Raw genomic sequence first — 25,611 nt, forward strand, 5'->3', positions numbered from 1 at the left:
TATGTATTGTCTGGTTTAAAGACAGGAAACAAAGGACTTTTCATTGATAGGTGCACGTTTCAATCAACCCCGGTATTCAAGTTGATCTAAGAGCTCCCTGACCTGTTTTTTAGATTCTTGCTTGACTGAGTACTGCCTTTGTGCAGTAGGTTGATTTTTTTATTTGGATTTTATGGTGAGGAGAGTCCTCATCCCATCCTACATGATTTTTGCATAATGCTGGAGGTTGGGCTACTGCCCATTTCCTGGCATAGGTATATTTTAAATGAATTGGAATATGGTTGGAGAAGGTTGGCATAATGATGTCCTCGCCATGTGGGCACTCCCTGACAAAGTCGCTCCCAAAAGAGTGCTTTCACTTTTCGTGATATGTCTCCCTCCATCCGGAGTGTTATTTCATATAACGTATGTGTAGAACTAACCCTGGTGTCCGCAGTTTCAACTTGAATGTATTCATTCAAGTCCACTGTCTCCTGAAGATCCTTCAGGTTCTGGCGAGCTATTGTGACTTTTGCTGCGCAGTCCAACATTGTCTGAGCCCATTCTCCTTCCTTGAGTTGCGTCCTCAAGATCCTCGGCATGTCTGATTTTTAGACCTGCTACCTTCCTTTTGGTGAATTGAGGTTTCTTGTTTTTCTGAACGTGTTGATTGTCTTTGGACTTCACGCGTTCTTCCTTGTTTTCTGACAGTCCTCTTCTTTCTGATTTCTGTGACGAAGTATGAAAGGTACGAAAGGAACGTGTATCAGTATCTTGATATCTATCATGTTTTCTCAAATTATCCCTGCTCTTGAGGTTATACCTCCTTTCAGAGGGCTCCTTTTGAGGAGACCTACCTCAGGAATGAGAACGCTTCTCTTTAGAAATTTGTTTAGTGTTTTCCCTCATCTTTTTAGAAGAAGTAGGAGTGTTTTTAGTAAATACCTTTAACTATATAATTCTATTAAATTTTGTATGTTACTAAGTAAGTCTTCGTCCGACATTGATTCAATGTCAGGGTCAGGTGTGTAGCCGGCTAGAGCCGACCATATAGCTCCTGGTCTACCTAGTGGACCGAGTCTGGTAATGTGATTTAAATGTTTTAGGGCGCCCTTAAACCAGAGCTCATGCTCCTGGTATTTGAGTGGGATTGCAATATCCTCGACAGGAATGTCTTCCTCTGGTGGATCATGTTCTTTGTAGAAGTGAAACACATGTTATTGGATTTGCTTTAGGGAAGACTATCCATGAATAGAATACCTCTATCTGGTGATATTCATGTGCCTCTATTACAAAAACTGCCCTACCACCTCTTGATGTGTGAAAAGTAAGATGATAAATATGAACATTGCCGTTGCCATCTTGTGTAATGAAGGCCCTTACGAGCACGTAGGAGGCAACCATTTTAGTCACTGCAGCCATTTCCCACATTGCTGGTCACCTGCACATCACCCCAGCTGCCCTCATCCGCCCCCGCGCTCTGACTGAACCCGAGCACACATACCGGGGTCATAAACCCTGTCAGCATGACAATACCCTAGAGCCACTTCCCACACCAAACCCACTTGTCCTTTCATCCTCTGCGCGCAATCAGGCCCCCTTGATAACCTCCTCCACTGCACCTGGCTACTCAATCCGGCCCCAGGCGCTAACCGACCACTGCAGACTTAGTTTATTGCCCATGTAACGACCGAACTTGCCTCACCAACAAAGGGGCCGGAATTTAATCAGTGACCCAACCCCTTTGATCTGACCAATCCCACATGTTTTAGGTCCTGTCAGAATGTCCAGCTGCGAGATATCGATCATCTGTAAGATCCGGGTGGAGGAACATTTGCTACTGGACTTGTGTGAGAACTAGCTTAAGGCGGGGATTCCAAGGATGTTTCACTATGTAATACAGTAACGCCAGGAATGTTTGACCATGCAATAAAGTGACAAAAGAAACATATAAAAGGCCAGGCCTCAGAGGTGCAGTTAGAGCAACTCCTGACGATAGCCCCAGTGTCTGATGCGATGTACTCTCCTCTAGAGCAATAAACTTGTTCTTCGCCTTCCAACCTCTAGCGCCTGCCTCGTTATTTTGATCGCTATTCTTAAGGTGAATTAGAGGTGGTTTGCACCAAGCAGCATCGAAAGTATTGGGAGTCTCGCTGCTTTTCATCAATTGGCGCACCAACGTCAGGCCCATCAGCGACACGTGGGTCCAGTGAGAGAGGTCCTAACGACGGAGTGAAAATCTAAACGATCGGAAAGTGCACCTGCCTGAAAGAGACCCTCGTCTGGCGGCTGATCAACTGAACTTCACCGGTTCCGAACGGATCTCTCTCGAGTGACCTGCGGTCCTGACTGGGATCTTACAGGAACACCGCATTGTTGGAGTGAGAGGACAAATGGGCGCTGGAAGGGGACGACGAAGAAACTGTCCATAATGGTCCGGGTAAGGTCATAATATACGACAAAACTGATTGTTTGATTGTATTGAAATTGTTTGCCCGAATACTAGTATTATGTTCTTTGAAGTTATTGGTAGTAATGGAGGTATTCCCTGCTTGCAAACAAGCGTAGAATAGGAATATTCCCTCTTTGCAGGCAGCGAAGGACAGGTAGTGCGGACCTTTGTCCACGACCTATTCGTATTGACCGCTTGTACGTCATGCCTGTCTTCTCAAAATTGCTAGATTGTTTTGGACCGGACCGTTTGTTAGAGGTCAGTCATCCAGCACCGCCGGAAGGCACCCCTAACAAGGACATGTATGTCAAACATTGAGTTGCCACCGTTGCTTACAGCAAACTATGGCACAAATATACTAGAAAGGACTGGGTAAATCAGTGGCCACTGACGGGATCTTTCGATCTCGCTAAATTAGAAATCTTAGAAACAGCGCTCTTTAACAAGAAAACCACGCAAGCCATGCTTAACAACTTCGGCGTCTGGCGAAGGGAAGCAATGCAACGAAAGAAAAGAGATGAAGCCAGGCAGGATAAAGAAACACGAAAGTCTGCTTACCTGAACTATAAAAAGTTAGAAGAGGATATCAAAGAAAGAGAGAAAGATAAAAGAGAACAAGAAGCTAAATTATCGGGCCAGTGCCCTGTTAGAACGCCTTCAACTCTGTACCCAGAGTTACCGGCTAAACAAAGAATAAACGATGGCTTCTTATTGGGTCCCCCAATTATCCACATGCCACCTCCTTATGCCCCTAACCACCCCATAGTACAGCAACAAGAATAGCAAGATATCAGCGGAGACGCCACAATCGATTCCGCTCCAGTCGAGCCACTTGTACCAAGTGCCTCATCCACGAACGCATTAGTGGTAGTAGGACCAGTAGAAAAGGGTTACCCAGGATTCCGCGATTAAGTACACACGAGCGGGCAAATATTGATAAGATAGTCAAAACCCTTGTAAATAGAAGAGAAACAGAAGAGTATGTGACAGACATATGCAATTCTTATGACGCGAGCCACAAGCGATACTTCATTGCGCGCTTCTGCTACTATGCGCTCACTGCCTATGAAGAGAAATACCAAGATGTAGGACCAGCGAGGCTAATGGCACTTTATAGAAAAGTGGACATAGGAGACGAGAATGACAGCGAGGTAGAGGAACTCTTCTGGTCCACGTTAGAAGTATTCCTCCACCTCGTAGAACAAAGGCGGATAGATACAGACAGAGCATCGAAGCCAGTGACTCCCCCAATGGAGAAACTGGATAACATGATGCCGATTAAAGAGGCTGCCCCGTATTGGGTCCCCCCTAGAGGACAAGGGACTCATGACGACATAAATCACCAGGTCGCTAAAGGAATGGTAGTGTACAAATGGGTGTATCAGCCATGGGACAGACAGGACATCCTGACATTCCGTAAATCTCTTCCAGATTTATGGAAGAATCCCACCGCCTTTTACACCGAACTAGGTACCGCTTTGGGTTCCACGATAATGACACTTGCCGACATTGACTTGTTCTTCGGGTTATGTTTGCCGGCCGATGTGTGGAAGCAGATCAGGAAGATAAACCACACAGAATTGTTCGGTCATACCTGGGAACAACTCGACACATTAGACAAGCAACGGAATCCTGGCCAAAAACCAGTTAAAGCTATATTGGACCTCCCCGATAAAATAGTGCAGAAAGTAAAAACATTGATACCAGAGAAAAAGATAGACTGGTCCATAGTGCCAGCGTGCCGCCAGAAACCACAAGAGGATGTTTCCGAGTATTTCTTGCGATTCGAAACAGTGTTCTCCGACTACAGTGGACAGGACATTTCCACTGCGACTGGACACCACTTGTTCGTGCAGAATTATGTAAAAGGACTACTACCGGAGGTATCCCAAAAATTACAGACCAGCGAAAGTAGTTGGGCAGTCTCTAAGCCAGCGGCTATTCTCCAAATGGCTCAGTACTATGAACATCAGATAAACGAAAATGAAAGGGCCACAGAAAAGAAAAAGAAAGACTTAAAGGAAAGAGTAATTGATAGCCCAGCTCCAAGGGGTGAATACGGGACGGGAACCATATAAAGGACGTTACCAATAGAATATCCCTAGAGTACAGCCTCCTAGAAATGACTCTGTGACACCGTATGTACGACGACAGGACAAGACCAATGTGCATTCTGCAAGGAATACGGGCACTGGAAGTCTCAGTGCCCAGCCTTATTAGGAGCTAGTAGAGGCAGAGGGATGAGAGAAATGCCACATGAACAGGGAGGAATAGGACGTGGAAGAGGGTATGCGAGCGAAGCTAGCGAAGGAAGGCCAGGAAGAGTGAACACATTTGACCGCCCTAGACATAACCAGTGCCAGCAGACAGATTACAACAATATGTTTGACTTTGCATAGGATAGCCAGGGGCAAGGGAGGGATCCAGTCGAGCTCTATGTTGACCAGCAAGGCCCTTATGTCACCGCAAAGGTCCTGGGCACAGAGTCACCATTTTTGGTAGACACAGGAGCAACACGTAGTGCACTATCCAAACGACTGATTCCACGGGCACCCTTGTCTGGCTCACACATAACCTCTATAGGATTTGACGGTACGCCCTCCACCAACCCTTTGTCCAGACCAAGCCCCTTCAAACTGGAAAACAATGTTATTGACACAACGTTCCTTCTCTCCTCCAACACCCCAGACGCCATTATGGGTCTCGACCTACTGAAACATTTCCGTGTGACTATCAGGTTTTCGCCGGACGGAGTACGAGTCATCTTATATGACAATCACCAGCTCTGGAGAGACAACCCCTCCCAACACATGTACCCCATCTCTGAAACAGACACATCCCTACTAGATACTTTACCCTCTCATCTATGGGCTAAGGCTGATTCCGACGTAGGACGAATGATGATTGACCCAGTACATGTGACTATACAGCCCAACGCAACCTTACCGAAAATACCCCAGTACAAGATATCGCCAGAGGGCGAGAAAGCCTTGACCGAAATCATACAGTCACTCGTAGAGGCGGGAGTGGTGGAAGAGGTAGTGAGCAATGTTTGTAATAGTCACATTCTACCAATCATAAAGAGACTTGGAGAGGGAGATGGAAAGGCCTACTGCTTAGTCATTGACCTGCGGGAGGTAAACAAAATAGTAGTACCACAGTATCCTGTAGTTTCTGACATCACCACCAACCTAACCCTGATTCCGTCAACTGCTACCACTTTCACTGTTATTGATCTTAAAAATGCTTTCGTCTCCATACCCATTCACCAAGACAGTCGCTATCTCTTCGGATTCACTCTAAGATCCCGCTCATGTAGATTTTGTCGAGCACCCCAGGGGTACACAGAGAGCCCGAGCATCTATAGCCAGGCGGTCAAGAGACAGTTAGATGCAGTTCAATTGCCGGACGGAGTGGTGTTGATACAGTATGTGGACGATATCCTTCTAGCAGCAGACACCACTCCACTAGCTGTCAGAGCCACCATCCAACTCCTACACTTCCTTGCGGACAATGGCCACAAAGTTTCTCGAAAGAAACTGCAGTTCTGCCAGCCACAAGTGACCTATTTAGGCCACCTCTTATCGAATGAAGGAAGAAAACTCACGCCCGACAGAATCCAGATAATCCTAGACACTCCCATTCCCAAGAATTAGAAGCAGGTCTGCTCTCTGATAGGCCTCACCTCATTCTGCCGACAGTGCTTACCAAACTTTAGTCTCACTGTGAAACCCCTTCTCTCCCTCCTAGCCAAAGACACCTCGTCACCTTTCCCCTGGACACCCGAATGTCAGTCAGCATTCAAAGAATTGCGATATGCCCTCTGTTCAGCCCCTGTTCTAGGTACCCCAACCTACTCCAAACCATTCTTCCTCTACACTCATGAAAGGGAGGGATGTGCATTGTCCGTCTTAACAGAGTCGATTGGTCACAAACATCGCCCATGTGCATACTTCTCTGCCACCCTCGACCCAGTAGCTAGAGCGTTGCCAGCGTGATTGCGCGCTGTGGCAGCTGCAGCAGTATCCATACGCCAGAGCGAGGGAATAGTGCTCTCCAACCCAATCACGTGTTAGTACCACATGCAGTCGACACACTATTGAACCAGACCAAGACCCAACATCTGACTAGCGCACGACTGACAGGTTACGAGTTGACCCTGCTAGCACCTCACATCACCCTGAAGCGATGTACCACTCTCAATCCAGCCACACTGTTACCTCTACCTGAGAATGACCCTGGTGTGACTCCACTGCACGATTGCGTGACCCTCACTGACGAACAGGCAAAGAGTAGAGTAGATCTCCGAGACACTGCCTTCCCAGAACCAGACGGGGAACTATGGGTAGACGGCTCGTGCCTCAAACTTCCCGATGGCACCACCTCATCAGCATATGCCGAAACCACAACCGGAACCATCCGAGAGACAGCCCGCATTGCCCAGCGATCCGCCCAAGCAGCAGAACTCATTGCCCTTACACGAGCATGTATTTTAGCGGCTGGCACGACTGTCAACATATACACTGATAGCCAGTATGCCTTTGGGGTGGTTCATCATTTTGGGCTCCTTTGGAGAGAAAGAGGGTTCCTGACGTCACACGGCACACCCATCCTACACGGAGATCTAGTCTCAGCATTGACGGAAGCAGTCCTCTTCCCCAAGCAGCTAGCAGTGATTAAATGCCAAGCACATAAGAAAGTGACTGACCTCATTGGCCAGGGGAAAGCACTAGCTGACATTACTGCCCGAACCACAGCCCAAGACAGAACCACGACACGGATGTACGTGACCAGGTCACAAGCAGAACAATGGACTGACGCTAGGGCGACTGTTAGGGACATACAAACGGCAGGCACACAAGACGAACTGACTGAATGGGCTCGGGTGGGACTAAAAGACGAGGAAGGCTGCTGGAGAACGAGTGACGGGGACAAATGGCTATTACCAAATGACTACCTAAACCCAATATTAGCCATGGTACATTTACCAGCACACATAGTATCTGCCCCCATGACCGAATTGATCACCAGAGTATGGCATAACAGCAAAATATCAGAATCAGCAAAACGCCTAGTACAACAATGCCTAGTATGTCTGCAACACAATCCAGGGAAGGGGACTATAGTACCACGGGGAGGGTTTGGAGTCCCCGACCATCCCTTTGAAGTCCTCCAAATGGACTACATCCAACTAGAAAGGTGCTGCGGTCTTAAATACGTATTGGTGATCGTGTGTGCTTTTAGCAAATGGGTGGAGGCTTACCCCACCAGCGACAACACCACCCTAACCACAGCGAAGGTGTTACTAAAGGAATTCATCCCCCGATATGGCCTTTGCAGAGTTTTATGGAGCGACAATGGACCCCACTTCGTAGCCGAAGTGATACAAAACATATTGAAGGGGTTGGGGGTAAAACAAAGGTTCCACGCTGTTTTCCACCCCCAATCAGCGGGCTTGGTAGAGAGACACAACGCCACACTCAAACTAAAGCTAGCAAAAATAGTCGCCACAACTGGGTTAAAATGGCCAGATGCTCTCCCCCTGGCATTGCTATCAATGCGCTCTACCCCAACAAAACACCGACTAACCCCCTATGAAGTGGTCTTTGGCAGACCTATGAACATTTGGGCGGCACCAAAGCCAACTTCCATCCATGATGTCCCGGACATACTAATGTCTGATTACCTGTACAAATTGACGACTGTGACGTGGGTAGAGTGAGGGACTAAAAGCGTTTCTTGGTTAAAGTAACCTATATTTCCATCATTGTTTTAGAAACAAACTTGATGGTGTCGTCGCACGAGTGAACCCGCCGCATCCCGGCAGTTTCTAAATTACAAGGTACGCTTCCTTTGGCCCCGAGTTGCGAACTCAAACTCGATAATTTGATATATGAGTCAGTTTAATTCACCCACTTTAAAAATCTTTGCAGGCATCTCAATCTGGCCTCCATAGAAACTAGCAACAGGACCTTTCCAAGATTGATCATGAAGTCCTCCTATAACCAAAATAGGTATGTAGCCTAGAATTACTTATAGCCACGGGTAGATTATAAGGAATTCATATGCCTGGTCAAGTAAAACATTGTCTTTGCATCCTGCAGATACAAAGAATCTACAGCCCTGATGAAAGGCTAGTGACTTTTCACCTAGCCTTGAAACGCGTCGGCAGTGTTGTTTGGGGTGGAATAAACTGCTATCTTTAAGATACTAGGACCGGCTGGGCCAGTATTCAAGTACTTATAAGTGGATTAAGTTACTTATATTCCCCCTTAAACTTATCTTTCTCATTCTTTGATTGTAACAATTGGTGTTTGTGATATTATCAACTTTTTGTAAGTTTTTTTGAAATGTCTGATGCAGAAATATCTTTCTAATGTGTAAATAATGTTTGGTTTGAACATATGTACAAAGTGTATTTAGTCTTGTAAATATATTGGAATCTATTTGTTTCTTTTTCTGTTGTAAATGTTTGAATTAAAAAAAACAGTATAAAATAATGGACACTAAGTGACGTTGTCTAAGGGAAGTTACAATAAATTGGTTTCTTACCCCTTTATAATCAGTTTTTGAGTAATTGTCGTTCAGGCATTTTTCTGTTTATATATTCATTATACGGTCTAGCCCCACCACGTATTCACGGACCTATCCCCTTTTGTTCATCATATCTTTTTTTAGCTGGTTAGTTAAGGGGCTGGAAACTTCAGCGAATCTGTCTATAACATTCTGTAGTAGCCTATTAAGCCTTGGAACGCCCTTAACTCTCTCTTTGTCGTTGGGAAAGGGGTGTGTAGGATAGCTCTCACTTTTTCTTCTTGGGGGGGCTATGACTCCTTCGCCTAACATGAATCCGAGGTATTTCACCTTGGGATAGGCTGCTCTGGACTTTTTGGCATTTACATGAAGGCCTGCTGCCTGGAGTGCCATTAGGATTTACCGTAGGTGTACTAGATGTTGTTCCCAAGTTTGACTAAATATAACGATGTCGTCTAGGTCCACCGAGCAGTAGTCCTTATGAGACTCCAGGACATTGTTCATTAATCTCTGGAAAGTTGCTGGGGCCCCGTGGAGTCCAAAAGGGAGGACTTTAAATTCAAACAGCCCCTCTTCTGTGGCGAAGGCTGTCTTTCGTTTATCCTCCTCCCTCAGGGGAACCTGCCAGTAGCCTTTGGTCAGGTCTAAGGTGGTTATATAGCGAGATTCCCCTATCCTTTCCACTAGTTCATCCACTCGTGGGATAGGGTAGGCATCGAATGCAGAAATTGCGTTCAGTGCCCGGAAGTCCATGCAAAATCTTGTTGAACCATCCGGTTTCGGCACCATCACGATAGGCGAGGACCAATTGCTACGTGAAGGCCGAATTACTCCTAGTCTAAGCATATCATGTACTTCACGTTTGACATCCTGCCTCCGGGAAGCAGGTATACGATACGCTTTCTGTTTTACTATCTTCCCTTCTTCAGTGTCTATTCTATGCTCTGTTATATGGGTTAAACCCGGTGAATCTGAGAACATTTGTGCAAAGGGCTGTAGGGTAGCTAGGAGTTCCTTTTTTCCCCCTCTAGTAGGTCGGGATTTATGGGCAACTGTTCTAGAGTGGACTGGGTCCCTGCTACTGGTAGCCCTAAATGGGAGGCATGAGGTGGAGGACCTATCCATTTTTTTAGTAAGTTGATACGGAAGCTCTGATGGTGTGATCTGCACTTTATATGTTGTCTGTCCTATGTTATCAATTATTGGATAAGGTCCTAGCCATTCGCTTTTGAACTTCTGAGTAGAAGAGGGAAGTAGTACCAAGGCCCAATCCCCTTTTTCCAATTTCCTCTACTTTTTTCCCTTGTCATAGTAATGTTTTTGTTTCTGTTGGCTTCGTTCCAGATTGGAATAGGCCAAGTCTTTTAGTTTCCCTATCTTTGATTTTAACTGCTGGGTATATTCCAACAAAGACCTCTGCTCTTCCGACTCCTCCTGCTTCCACGCTTCTTTCGTTATTTCCAAAAGGGAGCGTGGTTGTCTGCCATAAAGCATTTCAAATGCAGAACACCCTAGGCTGCTCTGCACTCGGGCCCTGAGTATATAGAGGGCCAGGGGTAACAGTCTGACCCACTCTTTGTTCTCAACTGTTAACATTTTCTTAAGAGTGGCCTTTAGAGAGCGGTTATATCTCTCAACAAGACCGTCTGTTTGAGGATGATAGGCTGATGTTTTTATTTGGTGTAAGTCTAGCATCTTACATACTTCCTTCATCATCCAAGAAACAAAGGGGGTCCCCTGATTGGTTAGGATTTCTCTGGGGAATCCTACTCTGGAGAACAACTCTAACAGTTTATCTGCCACGTTTTTGGTGGTGGGTGAGCGCAAAGCAAATGCTTCTGGGAACCGTGTGTTGTAATCTACGATTACCAGGGCATACGTGTGTCCTCTTGAAGTACGGGGTAGGGGACCAATGAGGTCCATCCCGACCCGTTCAAAAGGGTTGCCTATGACGGGTAGGGGCTGAAGGGGCACTGCCGGGGGTTTGTACATGTTTTTCCTTTGACAAACCTCACACTGTTTACAGTATAGTTCAGCGTCCTTGCCTGGCCAATAGAAGTGTTTGGTTATGTTTTGGGTCGTTTTTTCTATTCCTGAGTGTCCTGCTGTGAAATGAGAGTGGGCGAAGAATAGAATCTGCTCTCTAAAGTCTTTAGGGACCACTAATTGTGGGGAGTCATCGGCTTTTCCCTCTCTGTAGAGGAGATCTCTCTTAATTATGAACCTAGGATGTATCACTGTAGGTACAGATTGAGCCACATGGGCTGCTTCCCAAGCATTGAGAAGTGAGGCATCATTAGCTTGGGCGAATTTAAAACTCCTATCCAAGATCCAGGGTTCTGTGGTTAACAGAGACGGGCATGCCTGAGGTGTGAAATCTTTTTTTCTGGGCAGTTCAGTTTGGAATAGGGACATGAAGTCCGGGTTATCAACCCCAATAATCAAGTCTTCAGGGAGAGTCTCCACTACTCCTACCTTGACAGGAAATGGGGGTCTACCTTCAACCCTAAGGAGGACCTGGGCCACGGGATAAGGTTTCACATCCCTGTGCACACATCTGATATGTACCAGGGTGTTGGGAAGGACCTGGTTGGGCTACGCCAATCTCTTTTGGATCCCCGACTGCCGGCACCCTGAATCTAAGAGGGCTTTGATACCCTTTCCGTTTACTTGTATAAGTACATAAAAGGAGGGGCCCATCTCCGCAGTGTACATGACTGCTTTGGGGATGTACCCCACCTCCATCGGTTCCTCTTGGGGTTTTGTTCGGGGACACAACCGTGCTATGTGTCCCAATTCACCGCACTCGAAGCACTGGGGTCCTTTTAGTGGGGTCACGTCGAACCTCGTCGAATCATGGCTTCAGGGATTATTTTCTTTTTCTCCGATTTCACTGGAATACTGGTCTTGGTATTTTTGTCCACGTCCCACGGAAAGGAACGGGGCTGAGCCTGTGAATAATTGGAGGCCATTTCAATGGCTTGAGCCGCTGTCAACCCCGAATGTTGCTTTAACCACCTTTGAGTTCCATAAGGCAAAGCTTCCATGAACTTTTCAAGATATATGCTGGTCATTATTTTGTCCTTACTCCTCTGTTCGGGTCGTAACCACTTATCAGCAGCCATCTTCAACCGCAGGAATAACGTTTTCGGGTTTTCCCCAGCGATTCCCTTTTCCTTATGGAACCGCACTCGATAGGCCTCAGCGTCCAAGCCTAGGTGGTCAAGAATGACCGTTTTAATCTCAGTGTATGGGGTATTTCCTGCATGGTTGGCCACCTGGTAGGCCGCTTGCGCTTCCCCAGATAACAACGGGGCCAGAAAAAAGGGCCACTTCTCCTCAGGCCATCCGCAAGTCTGTGCTGCCCTTTCAAAATTTGACAAGAAGGCGTCTGGGTCTTCCCCTTGTACATACTTTTGTAATGATACCCCTGCAGGATGTGGCATGTGCGCTCTTCTCTCGGGGACCGAACCACTGCTTGAGGGTGCACAACTTTTTGTAGTCCTTCTATCTGGGCACTGATGGTGTTTTTAAACAATTCACGATCAGCATCGGCAGTGGTTATTTGATGCTTAATTGCCCATTCTAGCTTCTCTTGTCCCTCTATTAAAGGCTGGATTACTTGCTCCATCAGGGGTTGCTGGTGGGCACTGCCAGATCCCACTTCTGACACCAAATGTGACGTGGGTAGAGTGAGGGACTGAAAGCGTTTCTTGGTTAAAGAGGGCTTTATTTTTAACAAAGGATTCCTATTGCGGAAAGTAAGTCTCTCTCGTGCAAACTTTGCGGGGTCCGTCTTTATTCTGGTCTTTGGGTGTAGTCTTGCTCTTCTTCTGTTTGCTCAAGGGGACGTAGGTTGTTGGTTTGGTACATCCACCCTCCTCGTTTGTTGGTCAGGAAGCATGAGCAAAGAAAGAACAAAAGAGGACCATTAGGGCTCAGGTCTCCTGTGATACGTCCCCAAGGTAACCCGGTAGTGAGGGATCTCCGCTGGTAACAACTGTGCTGTATACTTGGACCGTGAAGGGTATGTGGTAGGAAAAGGTGTAGGGAAAGGGAAGTGGAAGTGGAAGTTGAGGTGTAGGATCAATGGTTACGGACAAAAAGGGATGACGGCTCTCTGATGCTTTACGAAGGGGAAGTACCCCGCTTTCCCACCCAGCTAGTAATACGCCGCCGTACCTGTTGCAGCCACACTCCTCCCTCGGGAGTGTGGCACGGCGAAGCACCGGATCGTTGGCCCCCCGGCTCGTCTTCTTCTTTTCTTTCGGTCTTCCCTTCACTGCTCTTCGTCCTGACGGTTCCTCTCGCGCCTCCTTCTCCTTCCACGATGGTGTCGTCACACGCCGTTTCGGTGTCTTCCGGGATTTTCACCATTGAGGCGCATCCGATGTCACAGATGGGCGTATCTGCATACTCTGTGTAAGCCCAGTTAAAGGCGCCGCTCTCTTTCTCCTCGGTGTCGGCCATCAGCTTCCAGGATACGTCACCCTCCTGAAGTGAAGGAGTGGAGGGATCATTGACCCACCAGTTCTTAAAAGGGTCGTGTTCTTCCACCCCTTGCCCCACCTCGTTACAACGACATAACTAACTCTTATTCACCAACAGGTGCTGCATGCCATTCCAGACGTGTCCAGGGGCCCAGGACATGATATCAAACCTGGGGACTTCGTGCTAACCCGTAATTTCCAGAGGTCGAAGAGTCTAGAACCCAGATGGACGGGCCCCTGGCAGGTCTTGATTACCACGCGAACCGCCCTTCGTGTAGAAGGAAAGAAAAACTGGGTGCATGCGCACCACTGCAAGAGGATACCTCCAACACTGACGGCCCCCGGAGAAGTGAACAGCCAGGAAGAGCTCCTGAACAAAGACCGACCAGCCCTGAGTTGCTATCCACAAACAGAGACACTTGAATTGGCAGAGTTTACTGACCCCATGGTACCATCCAAGGAGGGGTACAAATAGAGATCAACGAAAGGAGAGTGCTCCGGCAAGCAGGCCACTAACTGAATCAAAAGTCTCAGATCGGTAGCTAACACTACAAGGCTACCGGGAGATTCGCTGGACGAAGGTATGTGGTCCTGCCAGTCGTCGAGTCTCTTGAAGGTGATGGAAGATCTCGGAAGACCGAAGAACCACCGCGACGACTCCAAACTTGCCAAGCTGCACAGTGCGAAGACAATAACTCTCGTGGCAGCACCTCTCACCTGCCTCTTGCTGATTGTTGCCATCTGGTACCTTGAAGAAAATGCTCCTGCTTACAGGACAATGTCACCCACCGTGCAACCTACCACCGAGAGGGAACACTATCTGGTGTCACTGTCCCCACGCCTCCGAGAACGGCGCAAAGAGTTCTGGAACAATTCTTTCATAGTTATTTCACCAACACAATCTTGCCTCAAATGCCACGAACTGTTGATTCTGTGGGTTGCTACCTCATGCCACTGAACATTCCATCCCGTTCATCCCTTCACCCTTCTTTGTTTATGGGTCCTGCCTCGCCTGGTTAATGCTCCTGCAAGAGAGCTACAAAGACAATGCCACCTCCGATGGAACCATCAAACAGTTTTACAATCTGCAGACGTCAAGCCTGCTGATTTCGCCGGCTGTATGTCGGCAGTCATGCAGTGGATGAACTCTATTTTTTTAAAACTGAATACAGAGAAGACAGAAGTCCTAGAATTTAGACAGAAAGCCTCCATCTGGAACCACAACTGGTGGCCTACGACGGCCGGAGCCTGTCCGGTACCAGTGGTGAAAGCAAGGAACCTTGGGTTCATTTTTTTAATTTTTTTTTTAAACCTTTATTCGTGTCAAAAGGATATACAAATGTAGGCCTACAACCAAATCGGCCGGCCACAATGCGAAAAGCAGTAAAAAGTTCCAGGGCAAGCAGTATAGAATCAATCATCAAGGAGCATAAGCAATACAATCTCAGAAAGGGAAAAACCCAGACGGCCAATAAACAGGAGCAGAGAAGGTTAATTTTATAATATGGGGATAAGGAGTACGACAGGCTCAGTTTCAATATAGAGGAGTCCGAATTCCCAAAACCAACCCTCAGCAACAATAAGGGGGTACAGGGCCGCAATACAGGAGAGGCAACACAGTACACATAGGTAGAAAGGGATACAGTAGACATAATCGATACGCGGTCACTATCAACTTTGCATGCCCACCACCCAATAGCACAGCTAAGCCAGAACAAAGGGATCGGATAAACATCACATCAGGACTAACCCGTCATAATGACCTCGGGTAAAAAGGATGGGAAGGAAAGGGGGGGGAGAAGGAGGAGGACAAGGTGGGAAAAGGAAAAAAAAAAAAAAAGGGGAAATTAAAAAACAGAAACAAAAGAACGAACACCATGCCGAAGCAGGCGTCCCGCGGCGGGGATTACAGGAGAGAGCAGGAGTAGTAGCAACAAGGAGGGCACGGTAGTCGATATGGAAAACAGCAGAACCATAAGAGGAGGATCAACGATGCTACAGACTCCACCCCAATCATACCACAGAAGGCCAGGACAGACGCGGCATTCCTACAAAGAGATACAAAAGGGCCATAGAACTGAAAAAAAAGAAACAGCAAATAGAACCCAACCCACCCACCCCACCCTGCACCCCTGTAGAAGGCTATGGCCTACCCTTCAGACAGCGTGCCTGTCGCCCTAAACCAGAACCCGAAATGCAGTAGGAGAAAGAAAGAAAGAACAACGAGACAAAAAGAACATAAACATATAGGAAAATATGGGAGGGAGGAGCATGAGGGTAGAAACAAATACGGTCGGCCGCAGCCCTCCGCCCAACCAGACAATCGCAGCATAAACAGACCAGGACGGCACGATCTCAAGCGCCATAAAACTTACAGAAGAGGGACCCTCCCACCGCGCTATGAATACAAGCAACTGAACCACGAATTCGTACACCAATAATCCACCGGGAGTTGTGCACATCACCCCAATCCCTTCCGAACCACAAATCCCACCCACCACATGACAATGTGAAATGAGCTACTCGATGCAAGGCAAGCACACAATTGAAAGAAATTATGATAACGATGTAGACAAGGGGGGTCAGTCGGTCCGCAGGTGAGCAAAAGTTCAAGTAGAGAGTTTAAATGTATCAGCAACAACAGCACGGGTGATGAAAAACAGGAGTTCAATTTCGCCGTTTGGAAACGCGGGAGGTTCCCTGCAATATAAAAATGCGAAGCCATCAATGAAGAAGTAGGCAGCAGTCCACCATTATTCCTAAGCATCCAAGCCGAACAGGGCCCCGGCACAATGTCCAAGTCTCCGGACTCAAAACTTCGAGAAGCAGGAAGTTCCAAAGCCACTGGCCCACAGAACGGTCGACGAATAGCGGTAGCAACACTTGCAACAGTCGAGGGGGGCGAGGCAATGGAGTCTCTGGGACAGGAGGGGAGCAGGAAGAAGCGTCCGCCCAAGATGGCGGCGGACCGTGGCGAGCGTACAGGGGCATCGGGGGCCAGGGATGCGCGCAGGGATCTCAGGGCATCAAGGATATCTCCGACTGTAGGCTCACGCACACAAGTCCGGGCCCCCGCGCAGTCCGGCAACACAAGTCCGCCGCCGTGAGGCGATCCACGTTCCAGAGGGTTGGCAGCCATTTCGTGAAGTCGGCCCTGTCGCCACCCCCCGCGACTCTCAAAACAGTTCAAAAATGTAGGACTTTACAGAGCTCCGGGGGGTTCCCAGCAATGGCAGCCTTGGTGCAGAAAGGATGTCCGCCCAGAGCGGGTCTCCGCTTATATGAACACCGGCGCCCCTCACAAGCAGAGTCCGGGCGCGAGGGTCCAGGGTCGCCGGACGCAGCTGCGGCGGGGGAGAACCCCTTCACACAATCAGTCCCCGGTGCATCTCACCCCGCATCAGCCTCACGGCCACCAGGGCAGGCCCGGCTCAGGATCACCGGGATGTTCGCACAACGGCTCTCACCATTGGTTCACTCTCTCGACCGGGGCCGACAGTCACAACGACACCAGGGCGGATCCCACAGGCTAGGTCCCGGTCCAGGTTCCTCGGAGGCCCCGGTCTTTCGGGGGGCACAACTTCGGAACCGCTGCGCGTCGGAGCCTACGGGCCAAACGGTGAGTACAAGCGAAGTATTATGTTCCCAATTCTTCGATAATGTGTCGTTTCCGGGCAGGATACATTACAGGATATACGATCAGGCCGGAGGGCCGACGGAGCCGAGCTAAAAGGCGACCATTACGCTCTCGAGCTTGGCTCCTCCCCCCTTGGGTTCATTTTTGACAAAGATCTGGCTTGGAAGTCCCAGGTGAACCAGGTAGTGTCTGCATGTTTCTTTGTGCTTAAAGGGCTGAGAAAGATCTTGCCGTTTATCCCTTACCATCTTAGGAAAGCGGTTTTAATTGCCACTATCTTTTCAAGGATAGATTATGGCAATGCCCTCTATCTGGGAGCAGGATGTGCACAACTGGCCAAACTCCAGTCTATCCAGAATGCCTCTGCCAGATTGCTACTCGGTCTGCCCAAACACCATTCTACTGCACAGGCCATTAGGCAGCTACACTGGCCTCCAGTCCAGAGTAGGATTGACTTCAAAGCGCTGTGTTTAGTGCACAAAGCATTGGCGGGAGGGGGGCCTCCGATCTCCAACATCTGTTTTCAAGGTACACGCCAACCCGTCCGCTGAAGTCTGCCCCTCGCGGGCTGGTTGTGGTGTCTAAGATTAACAGACAACGTTGGGGAGGGAAGAGCTTCTCACATCTGGCCTTGAAGCTTTGGAATGCATTACCTCAACAGCTAAGGCAAATCCCCAATCATTTGCGGTTCAGGAAGGAAATTAAACATGGCTCTTTATTAAATAGGATGGTGGCAAGTTCTTCAGCATGTTACCCTACACAGCGCCAAGACGCCTCGGCATTAGTGCGCTTTACAAATACCAGCACTCACTCACTCACAATGAGTTCTGGTTGAACAAAACAGCGAGAACCTCTGCTCCCTTCTGCCCTCTGACATCAAATGCAACCTTTCCTATGAACATTCCCGCCAAAGAAAGAATTGAAATGCAAGTGTACCACAACCCAGCAAGACTAACCTTTTCCTATCTGAAGAAATTAACTGCTGCAACTCTGACAGTGGCCCTATCTGTGGTGAACGTCTCAGGCCTTGTCTGCATCAAAGGCCACGGGACTAAGATCGTAGGTCACAGCTTTTGCCAAATAACAAGGACTCTGAACACTGCCGAACCCCCTTCATTTGTTGCATCACCCAACATGTACTTTATCTGTGGTACCAAAGCCTACACCTGGCGCTCAAAGGGCTGGGGGGGCACTTGCTACATTGCCTTTGTTCTACCACCAACCTACACAGCATCTGCCCCCCATCACAGAAAGGCGGTTCAAAGACACAGAGCAAGCAGACTCCGCCGCATCCCAGTTCCTTGATGCAGCAAAAGGACTCGTCCCGCTATGGGGCCCGATGGCAAACAGCCGAGCCATCCGACACCTATCACTAGCAGTAGAAACAGCCTTCAGGCGGTCCGCTTGGTAGCTTTACAGAACCGTCTTGTTCTAGAGGTGGTACTAGCAGACCGTGGAGGAGCATGCCACATCATCGGTGCCAGCTTCTGCACTTTTGTTCCTGACAGCTCGCCTTCAGTCTACAAGGCAATTGAACATCTCCACAGGCTGGCATCAGAGATCCACCAAGAACCAGAGACTTGGACACTGGGAAACTGGTTTTGGGGCATATTAAAAGAATGGGGTTGGAAGATATTGATGGTCCTCTTAGTTCCGATTTTAATAATACGTAGCTGTTGTCTGGGGATACATTGCATTCCACTCCTGTGTTCTCTTTGTTTACATTCTCTGTGCTCTAAGACTTTGGACACTCGATGCGAAAACATGAAAGCAATGTATGACAGAGAGGTACAGGACATTATGGACATTGACGTGAACTGACAAGCTGGCCCCTATATGTTCAAAGGGGTGACTGTGAAAAGTAAGACGATAAATATGAACATTGCCGGCGCCATCTTGTGTAATGAAGGCCCCTACGAGCGCGTAAGCGGCAACCATTTTAGTCACTGCAGCCATTTCCCACATTGCTGGTCACCTGCACATCACCCCAGCTGCCCTCATCCGCCTCGCGCTCTGACTGAACCCGAGCACACATACCGGGGTCGTAAAACCATGTCAGCATGACAATACCCTAGAGCCACTTCCCACATCAAACCCACTTGTCCTTTCATCCTCTGCGCACAATCAGGCCCCCCTGATAACCTGCACTTCACCTGGCTACTCAATCCAGCCCCAGGCGCTAACCGACCCCTGCAGACTTAGTTTATTGCCCATGTAACAGAACTTGCCTCACCAACAAAGGGGCCGGAATTTAATCAGTGAACCGACCCCTTTGACCTGACCGATCCTACATGTTTTAGGTCCTGTCAGAATGTCCAGCTGCGAGATATCGATCATCTGTAAGATCCGGGTGGAGGAACATTTGCTACTGGACCTATGTGAGAACTAGCTTAAGGCGGGGATTCCAAGTATGTTTCACTATGTAATACCAGGAATGTTTGACCATGCAATAAAGTGACGAAAGAAACATATAAAAGGCCAGGCCTCAGAGATGCAGTTAGAGCACCTCCTGACGATAGTCCCGGTGTCGGATGCGATGTACTCTCCTCTAGAGCAATAAACTTGTCCTTCGCCTTCCAACCTCTAGCGCCTGCCTCGTTATTTTGATTGCTATTCTTAAGGTAAATTAGAAGTGGTTTGCACCAAGCAGCATCGAAAGTCTTGGGAGTCTCGCTGCTTTTCATCAGATGTTTATTTATAGTGATGGCTTTCCTTAAATGTAGAGGAATGGATATAGCATCTTTGTCGGTTTCTTGGAAACCTGTAAAGTTAAAAGCTGCATCGACCGGATCAGCCGTAGCTCCACCGATTTCAGTGTTGTTGCCGTTATTCGACATTGTTTAATGAAATTATGCAGAGCAACTTTCAAGGAAACAAAGATATGGTGCACAATATTTTGGAACACTGTATCCTTCAACTTTGAACAAACCAAAAAGCTAATACATAGGATTTTTCGTCCTACTCAGCTATGTCGGATATTATCCCTTACCCACTCCAGATGTCTATTGGAGTTTTACGGAAAAAGGGATCTCGAGAAAAGCATGACTGAGTTACTTCAGTATCTGGCGTTAAATTAGTGCCTTACCAAACCGTTGGGCGCCATGTAATGTAGTTCCTATATTCCCAATAGGCTCTGCGCATTGGAATATTATTCACTTTAGATTTGACATAGGACTGAGGTCAGTATGTCTCAATCGAGTGTACTAAACTTAATTGTGTGTGCTAGCTAACTCATAGTTCTCTAGAAACTTTCTTGAGTAAACAAAAAGGGATTCGTTTCTGACAACCCCATGAACATGACAACTTTGTTTCCCCTAGAACCGGAACAATATCTTCAGAGTTGTGGAAACAATGGATAACTATTCCACTCAGTCAGTCGTGCATGCTTAGTTTCTACAGAGTTTGCACAGAAATAGAGAGACGGGTGTTTAAATAAAAAGGGGTTTATTGAACAGTCTTCTTTCTCATGCAAGAGAGGTGAACTGCTACAATTGTTAGACAGAATGCGAAGTATAATGCGTACAGCTTAAACAGTAATATAAAATAATACTGTAATAGCATTGTCTGTTGCTATGACATATATAAAATTACATACATAAATAACACAGGCTAAAATACTCAACTGGTGCTTCTTAAAATATGCCTACCCCAGTGTACCTAACCTAGGTCTAGTACGAGGGAAGAAGTAGGTGTTTGTCTTTTGCATAGGTTTAGTTTTGCCAAGAATTGCCAAAGTGTTCTCTAGGTTCTAATCCACTCCATACCTTAGAATGAGAGAGATTAGTATCTCTGTCTCGGGACTCGATTTCCCAACACCCTGCAAGCGGAGTCCGAAACACTGGGGCTGGATTTCTCGGCAGGAGGATGACAGCTTCTGGTCAGTGCGTCAGCTGGTGAGTTGGCTTCTTTAGGCACTGGCTGTAGCGAGCTGCGTCGTGCAAGTAGGTAGTCAAACGGCACTGAACCACACCGTGCTTTGCCATAGCAAGTGAAGGTATATTTATACCTTGAAGGTGTTTGGAAATGCCAGTATTGGCATAAAGTCGGGCATATGAACGTCATGAATGAACTCCTAAGGAATAGATGTTCATGCATAATGAATGAGTTCTTGGAGAAATCAATATTCAAGCGAGGGGAAGTCCCTAACGGGTTAAAGAGTCTGGTTTTCCAAGTAATCGTATTGACCTTGACCCTGTCACCAGGTAGTTCACCCCCTCAGCCACCACACGGTCCTCCTGTGTGACGCTACCCCTGCTGCTGCCACTCGCTGTGCCCTGGTTCGTACTGGGTGCCCCCCGCGTTAACTTCATTTCTGCTCATTTTTGTTTTTCTTTTTGTTAACTGTGTGCCCATTGTTATTGCCTGTCTTTTGCCTGCCCCGCCGTATCTTGTGCCCGTATTTTTGTCCTTTTTCCTTCTGTGCAACCCCCCCTCGCTCTCTCCCGCCGCTGTGTCCCCTGTGGCCCCGCCCCCCTGGATCCCCATTCGCCGCCCCGCTCCCACCTCCCAGCTGCTCCTCCCTCCCTCTTCCCCTCATATGGAGGCCGCGCAGCTGGCGCGTCAAAGGCGCACCAGAGGCAAGCCCGACTGCGCCCGTCCGCGCCTGGACCGCGCCCAGCGCCAGGACCCCTGGCCCCCGCTGAAGCCAGGAATCCCGACTTAGATACAACACCGCCGCCCTCCACGCACTCAACACCGACCGACCATCCGCTTGCTACCGAGCCACCCCTAAGCGCACACACGGACCCTTCACCTGCCAAGCCTGCAAATTCACCGGCCGACCATCCACTTGCTACCGAGCCACCCCGAAGCGCACCCATGGACACTTCACCTGCCAAGCCTGCAAATTCACCTGCCTCCAAACATGCACCCCACCCTCAGGACCAAGCAGCAACAACAACCACCTCAGGTGCATCCTACTCAACACCCGCTCCGTCCAAAAGCACGCCGTAGAACTCTGGGACCTCCTTGACACAACCGCACCGGACATCGCCTTCATCACGGAAACCTGGATGAACGCCTCCTCAGCCCCCGACATCGCCATAGCCATCCCGGACGCTACAAGATCACCCGTAAGGACCGGGTCAACCAAACCGGAGGAGGAATCGCCATCATCTACAGGAACACCATCAGCGTCACGACCAACACCCGAAGACACCCTCACCACCGCCGAACACCTACACTTCCAGATCCACACCGACCCTAAGACCACCCTCAGAGGAACCCTCCTCTACAGAGCCTCGGGCCCGCGCACACACTTCAGCGAAACCATCGCCGACTTCATCAGCCCGCATGCCCTCACCACATCAGAATACATCCTCCTAGGGGACCTGAATTTCCACCTGGAGAACAATAACGACAACAACACCACCACCCTGCTCGACAACCTCGCCAACCTCGGACAGAAGCAACTGGTGAACACCCCACCCACTACGCCAGCCACACGCTCGACCCCATCTTCTCCGCCAGCAACCACGTCTCCTTCAGCCACTCCACCGGGCTACACTGGACCGACCACAGCTGCATCCATTTCACCTTAAAGAAGACTACATCCCATCACCGCCCGCAACAGATCCCCTGCAGAAGCTGGAGCAAAGTCACCACAGACCAGCTAACCACATCACTGAGCCAGAACCCACCAACCGACACCTTTGACACCAACGACGCAGCCCGCAACCTTGCACAGTGGATCACCGACTGCGCCGACGCCCTTGCTCCACTGAAGAACCCCCCAGGCAAGACCGGCAACAGGAAAACCACATGGTTCACCGACGCCCTCAAAGAATCAAAGAAATCCTGCCGAACTCTCGAGAAATCCTGGCGCCACGAACGAACAACAGAAAACATGACAGCTCTCAAGAACGCCACTCGCAAACACCACCAGCTGACCCACACCACCAAAAGGACATCGTTCAAAGAGCGGCTGGACAAAAACACTCACAACAGCAAAGAACTCTTCATTATCGTAAAAGAGCTCTCCAACCCCAGCGCCAGCAACAATGACATCACACCGTCGCAAGACCTCTGCAACTCCCTCGCCACGTTCTTCTACAGCAAAATCGCGGATATACACGACAGCTTCGGCGCCCAAACTCCGCCGCCACTCACCAAACCAACGCCCCCCACCATCACCCTCAGCGCCTGGACCCCCATCAGCACTGAAGACACCACCCAAGTCATGAACACCATCCACTCTGGCTCTCCCTTGGACCCATGCCCTCAACACATCTTCAACAAAGCCGACACCATCATCGCACCCCACATCCGGAACGTCATAAACAACTCCTTCACGTCTGCCACCTTCCCAGAGAGCTGGAAGCACGCAGAGATCAACGCCCTTCTAAAGAAACCCACAGCGGACCCTAAAGACCTCAAGAACTTCCGCCCCATCTCTCTCCTTCCCTTCCTGGCAAAAGTCATCGAGAAGACCGTCAATAAACAGCTGACTACATTCCTCGAGGCAAACAACTCCCTCGATCCATCTCAGTCCGGATTTCGAGCCAACCACAGAACAGAGACCGCCCTCATCGCAGCCACAGACGACATCAGGACCCTTCTGGACAACGGGGAAACAACCGCTCTCATCCACCTAGACCTCTCAGCCGCCTTTGACACCGTCTGCCACCACACCCTAATAACCCGCCTCCACGACACTGGGATCCAAGGAAAAGCCCTGGACTGGATCTCATCGTTCCTCTCCAACAGAACCCAGAGAGTCCGCCTCCCTCCCTTCAGCGGCCACCGAGATCATCTGCGGCGTACCCCAAGGCTCCTCACTCAGCCCAACCCTCTTCAATATCTGCATGAGCCCCCTCGACGCCATCGCACGCAAACAGAACATCAACATCATCTCCTACGCCGACGACACCCAGCTGATACTCTCCCTCACCAAGGACCCAGCCACCGCCAAAACCAACCTCCAGGAAGGAATGAAAGCGTTGCGGAATGGATGAAGCTCAGTCGTCTGAAACTGAACTCAGACAAGACGGAGGTCCTCATCCTCGGACAATGCCCATCCGCCTGGGACGACTCCTGGTGGCCCACAGCGTTGGGCACCGCACCGACACCCACGGACCACGCTCGCAACCTAGGATTCATCTTGGACTCCTCACTCTCGATGACCAAACAAGTCAACGCCATCTCATCCTCATGCTTCAACACCCTGCGCATGCTCCGAAAAATCTTCCGGTGGATCACCACCGAAACCAGAAATACGGTCACCCAGGCCCTCGACACCAGCCGACTGGACTACGGGAACGCCCTATCCGCAGGAACCACAACCAAACTTCAGAAACGACTTCAGCACATACAGAACGCCTCCGCACGACTCATCCTCGACATCCCTCGCCACAGCCACATATCTGCCCACCTGAGAAACCTGCACTGGCTCCCCGTCAGCAAAAGGATCACGTTCAGGCTCCTCACCCACGCACACAAAGCGCTCCACGACATGGGCCCTGAATACCTCAACAACCGCCTCACCTTCTACACTCCGACCCACCAGCTCCGCTCCACCAGCCTCCCCCTCGCCACCGTCCCACGGATTCGCAGAACCACCATCGGAGAAAGATCGTTCTCCTATCTGGCCTCCAAGACATGGACCTCCCTCCCCGCCCACATACGTATGACCCAGGACCACCTCACCTTCAGGAAACACTTCAAAACCTGGCTATTCGAGCAGTAACAGCACCCCCCCCTTTCAGCGCCTTGAGACCCTCACGGATGAGTAGCGCGCTCTATAAATGCATTGATTGATTGATTGACGTACATGAACTGATGGAAGTAGCCATACCTGTATTTGGGTAGCATGGGTTATGCCTAAATAAGGACTGGGTCTCTATGCCTATATAAGGGCAATGCGAATTATACCTATATAAGGGCATGAATTGGGAAATTGATTCGGAATCTACAATCGAACACAACAGAAATACCCTATAGTCGAAGTGATCACGTTCACATCCTTTGCCCACCTACAACCTGTCCTGGAAAAGACATTTGCGCTCTTTGGGCTGCCCCATGAAATCAAGATGGACAATGGACCTCCATTTCAAGGAGGAGAGTTCAGAAATCTGTTAGCGCTTCTCGGAGTCCACCACCATCGCATCCCCCTGCAATGGCCTCAGGCAAACGGTGAGGCCGAACGTTTCATGCGATCCCTCAATAAGATCCTCCGAATAGCAGTCGCGGAGTAGTCTGATGCTGTAATGGCGCCTCAAAGGTTCTTACGGGAGTATCACAGCAGCCCACACCGCATGACACAGAGGTCTCCGTGGTCCTTGATGCTTGCGGGACCCCGTCGAGACACAATCCCCGTAGCAGATAATTGGGTCCAAAGACATATGACCCTACCAGCACTCAAGCTCGGCGAGCAGCAAACCACGAGCCGTCCGGTGGGAAACGAAGAGCGAAAACCTTTGTCATTGCACCGGGATCTACTGTCCTAGTACAGAAGCGTCACAGTGGTGGAAAGTTCCGCATGGTGTACAAACCAGGGCTGTGGACCGTGATGAAGATCAGCG

General features: G+C 49.2%; 1 protein-coding gene across 1 annotated transcript in view; it reads left to right on the forward strand.

The window, feature by feature from the left end:
- The window catches only part of ATM (ATM serine/threonine kinase), a 1,424,234-nt gene that overhangs the window by 576,015 nt on the left and 822,608 nt on the right, over window positions 1–25,611 (forward strand). The gene's annotated exons all lie outside the window — the stretch shown is intronic.

This window comes from Lissotriton helveticus, chromosome 8 (assembly GCF_964261635.1).
Source record: "Lissotriton helveticus chromosome 8, aLisHel1.1, whole genome shotgun sequence".
Classification (NCBI taxonomy): Eukaryota; Metazoa; Chordata; class Amphibia; order Caudata; family Salamandridae; genus Lissotriton; species Lissotriton helveticus.